Source organism: Ovis canadensis, chromosome X (genome assembly GCF_042477335.2).
Source record: "Ovis canadensis isolate MfBH-ARS-UI-01 breed Bighorn chromosome X, ARS-UI_OviCan_v2, whole genome shotgun sequence".
Classification (NCBI taxonomy): domain Eukaryota; kingdom Metazoa; phylum Chordata; class Mammalia; order Artiodactyla; family Bovidae; genus Ovis; species Ovis canadensis.
In genome coordinates, this window is record NC_091727.1 from 27,071,926 (window position 1) to 27,076,964 (window position 5,039).

Consider the following 5,039-nt stretch of genomic DNA (forward strand, 5'->3'; position numbering starts at 1 on the left):
ACAGCATTTGTGTAAGAGACTACTAGTTGTCACCAAAGTTGAGAGCATACTTCCCAGACGTTCATATTTGTGGTCAGTAGAAAAAGATCTAGAGAAACTTATGTTGGTGTGTTATGTGAGAAAGTACTGGGTACACTTCCTACTGAGAGAAAAATACTTGCCCTAGAGACCCACAGGCAAGCTGATTTTGAAAATATACATTTTACACAGAGGCAATTGCTATATACAAATAAACCTCCTAGGCTGTGTGTAAATATGGTTTTGTGAGTTAAAATGATAAAAACTTAGTATAAAAATAATAGTAATTAAGTTAGACTATATGAAATTGTCAAGAGTTGGCAATTTTGACCTTGGAAAATGGGCAATTTCATATGGTTCTGTTTAACAAGAAATTAAAATTATGACATGGGGTGTGAGAAAGTATAAATATAATAATTTAAACATTTTCCATTGAGCGAAGTAAAATATAAAATACTAAGTTGACAAGTCAAAAATAGATTATTACTCTAAAAGTATATATTATAGAGCTTACATTACATATAATATAAAAATAATTATTAGAAAGCAGAGATGGAAAGAGAGAGTCAACTAATATACTCATTTTTCATGGTGGAGGGTTCAGTAAAGGTCTTAGTAATGATATATCATAGTTCACAATAGTGTCATTGATTTTAAGGTATATCATTATGATATACATGATTTTACTTTTAATTCAGAGTCATCAGTGTTGCTCCTTTTTCTTTATTTTGTCTATGCCTCCAAGATCATTTGTCATGTTATATTTCTTTAAAAAATTAAATAAACAGAAATGCTACAAGTCATCAATGATAGGTTGTCAAGATACCACTGTAATTATTTAAAACTAGCCTACTTCGGATTTTCACTCCAGCAATATTGCAAATGCATCTGATTCACCATAAGCACTCCTGCCAATACGTTCTAGTGATTTAGATTACACATCTTCTAATTTATATAATAAATCAACAGAAGGATAAAAGTAACTGCCAAGCTTCTGAATATAAATAAAAACAGAATTAGATTAAAATATGCTTATGAAAAAGAAAGGGGAAAATATTAGACATAGATAATACAGAGTAAGAAAAAAGGAGTAAAATCAAATCTTCTGAATACATCAAATAAACTGTAAATAAGAAAAATTAACCTAGTAGAAGAAAAGCATTCTTAAATGACATCAAAACTCATAGCCTGCAAGGTGGCATATGAAAAGGATTAATCTAAAACAGCTGCACTGAAGGGACTCAGCCATACACACACATGTATCCATTCTCCTTCAAAGCCCCCCTTCTATCCAGGCTGCCACATAACATTAAGCTGAGTTCCATGTGCTATACAGTAGGTCCCTGTTCTTTATCCATTTTAAATACAGCAGTGTGTATATATTCACCTGAAACTATCACAACATAGTTTGTTCATCGGCTATACCCCAATATAGGATAAAAAGTTTTAAAAAATAGCTAAAATTTTAAAATAAAAAGTGAAAGAGTTAAACTAGTAAAAAGATGCAAAAACTCCAGAAGATGGATGAAAGGAAAAGAATGAAACCCAGAACATTTAAATGAGTTTGTAAACACGAACTAAGTTTGTTTAACTCCCATATTGTTAACAGCAAGCATGCTATGTGCAAACAGGGGCAACTCATATACACAATATATGTGATGTTTTGTTGTTGTTCAGTTGCTAAGTCATCTTTGACTCTTTGCGACCACATGAACTGCAGCATGCCAGGCTTCCCTGTCCTTCACCATCTCCTAGAGTTTGCTCAAACTCATGTTCAGAGTCGATGATGTAACCCAACTATCTAATCCTCTGTAATCCCCTTCTCCTTCTACCCTCAATCTTTCCCAGGATCAGGATTTTTCCAATGAGTTGGCTCTTCTCATAAGGTGGCCAAAGTACTGGAGCTTCAGCTTCAGCATCAGTTCTTCCAGGAATATTCAGGATTAATTTCCTTATAGATAGACTGGTTTGATCTCCTTGCTGTCCAAGGAACTCTCAAGTGTCTTCTCCAGCACCACATTTTGAAAGCATCAATTCTTTGGCACTCAGTCTTCTTTATAATCCAAGTCTAACAGCCATATAAGACTACAGGAAAAACCATAGCTTTGACTATATGGGCCTTTGTGGGCAAAGTGATGTTTCTGCTGTTTATTATGCTATCTATATTTGTCACAGCTTTTCTTCCAAGGAGCAAGCATCTTTTAATTTCATGCAGTCACCATCTGCAGTAATTTTGGAGCCCAAGAAAATAAAATCTGTCACCATTTCCACCTTTTCCCCAACTATTTGCCACGAAGTGATGGGAGCAGATGTCATGATCTTAGCTTTTTAATGTTGAGTTTTAAGTCAGCTTTTCACTCTCCTCTTTCACCTTCATCAAGAGGCTCTTTAGTTCCTCTTTGCTTTCTGCCATTAGAGTGATATTATCAGCATATCTAAGGTTGTTGATATTTCTTAAAGTAACCTTGATTTCAGCTTGTGAGCCATAGAGCATTTTGCGTGATGTACTCTGCATATAATTTAAATAAGCAGGGTGACAATATATATGCTTGACATACTCCTTTCCCAATTTTGAACGAATTCATTTTTCCATGTCTGGTTCTCATCGTTGCTTCTTCTCCTGCACTTAGATTTCTCAGGAGATAGGTATGGTGTCTGGTATGCCCAACTGTTGAAGAATTTTCCAAAGTTTGATATGGTCCAAATAATCAGAGGCTTTCAGTTCAGTTCAGTCACTCAGTCATGTCCGACTCTTTGTGACTCCAAGAATTGCAGCACGTCAGGCCTCCCTATCCATCACCAACTCCCGGAGTTCACTCAAACTCATGTCCATTGAGTCGGGGATGCCATCCAGCCATCTCATCCTCTGTCGTCCCCTTCTCCTCCTGCCCTCAATCCCTCCCAGCATCAGAGTCTTTTCCAATGAGTCAACTCTTTGCATGAGGTGGCCAAAGTACTGGAGTTTTAGCTTTAGCATCTTTCCTTCCAAAGAACACCCAGGGCTGATCTCCTTTAGAATGGACTGGTTGGATTTCCTTGCAGTCCATGGGACTCTCAAGAGTCTTCTCCAACACCACAGTTCAAAACCATCAATTCTTCGGTGTTCAGCTTTCTTCACAGTCCAACTCTCACATCCATACATGACCACTGGAAAAACCATAGCCTTGACTAGACGGACCTTTGTTGGCAAAGTAATGTCTCTGCTTTTCAATATGCTGTCTAGGTTGGTCATAACTTTCCTTCCAAGGAGTAAGCATTTTTTAACTTCATGGCTGCAGTCACCATCTGCAGTGATTTTGGAGCCCCAAAAATAAATTCTGACACTTTTTCCACTGTTTCCCCATCTATTTCCCATGAAGTGATGGGACCAGATACCATGATCTTAGTTTTCTGAATGTTGAGCTTTAAGCCAACTTTTTCACTCTCTTCATTCACTGTCATCAAGAGGCTCTTTAGTTCCTCTTCACTTTCTGCCATAAGGGTGGTGTCATCTGCACACCTGAGGTTACTGATATTTCTCCTGGCAATCTTGATTCCAGCTTGTACTTCTTCCAGCCCAGCATTTCTCATGATGTACTCTGCATAAAGTTAAATTAGCAGGGTGACAATATACAGCCTTGACGTACTCCTTTTCCTATTTGGAACCAGTCTGCTGTTCCATGTCAAGTTCTAACTGTTGCTTCCTGACCTGCATATAGGTTTCTCAAGAGGCAGATCAGGTGGTCTGGTATTCCCATCTCTTTCAGAATTTTCCACAGTTTATTGTGATCCAGACAGTCAAAGGCTTTGGCATAGTCAATAAAGCAGAAATAGATATTTTTCTGGAACTCTTGCTTTTTTGATGATCCAGCAGATGTTGGCAATTTGATCTCTGGTTCCTCTGCCTTTTCTAAAACCAACTTGAACATCTGGAAGTTCATGTTCACGTATTGCTGAAGCTTGGCTTGGAGAATTTTGAACATTACTTTACTAGCATGTGAGATGAGTGCAATTGTGCGGTAGTCTGAGAATTCTTTGGCATTGCCTTTCTTTGGGATTGGAATTGCTTCTAGGCCTTTTGGCTAGGATCAAGTGTAGTATCAGAGGCGTTAGCTTACTCAATAAAGCAGATGTATTTTGCAATTCTCATGCTTTTTCTATGATCCAATGAACATTGGCAATTTGATCTCTGGTTCCTCTGGTTTTTCTAAACCCAGTTCTCGGTTCATGTAATGTCAAAGGCTAGCTGGAAGGATTTGGGGCATTACCTTGAAGAACGTGAAATGAGTGCAATTATACAGTAGTTTCAACATTCTTTGGCATTGCCTTTCTTTGGGGTTGGAATAAAAACTGACCTTTTCCAGTCCTGTGGCCACTGGTGAGTTTTCCAAATTTGTGGGCATATTGAATGTAGCACTTTAACAGCATCATCTTTTAGGATGTGAAACAGTTCAGCTGGAATTCCATCACCTCCACTAGCTTTCCTCATAATAATGATTCTTAGGGCTCACTTGACTTCTCAGTCCAGGATGTCTGGCTCATGTCTGGTGATTGACTATACCATTGTGGTTATCTCAGTCATGAAGACCTTTTTACATAGTTCTTCTGTGTACTCTTGCCATATCTTCTTTTTCTCTTTGCTTCTGTTAAGTCCTTGTCATTTCTGTCCTTTATTGTGCCCACCTTTGCATGAAATGTTCCATTTGTATCTCCACTTTCCTGGCAGAGATCTATAGCCTTTTCCTTTCTATGGTTTTCTTCTTCTTCTTCTTTTTTTTTTGGGGGGGGGGCATTGTTCACTTACGAAGGCCTTCTTATCTCTCCTGATGCTTAGGATTTAAGGAATACCAGCTTGAAGTCAGCAAATCAAGCAAAAACTAGGAGAGAGCCAATCAGAGTAAGGTACAGGCTAGGAGACAGACAAACAGAGTAAAGTACCAGCTAGTACTAAGCCAAATAGAGCAAGGTAGAGACTAGGAGTCAGCCAATCAGAGCAAAGTACAAGTTAAGACTCTGACAATCAGGGAACATCACAGGCTGGG

At 38.1% G+C, this 5,039-nt stretch overlaps 1 non-coding gene across 1 annotated transcript; it reads left to right on the forward strand.

Moving 5' to 3' along the window:
• Positions 1 to 4,059: 4,059 nt before the first annotated feature.
• LOC138931289 (U2 spliceosomal RNA) lies at positions 4,060 to 4,254 on the forward strand. Its single transcript, XR_011446533.1, has one exon. It is a non-coding gene; the product is annotated as a U2 spliceosomal RNA (small nuclear RNA).
• The last annotated feature ends 785 nt before the right edge of the window (positions 4,255 to 5,039 follow it).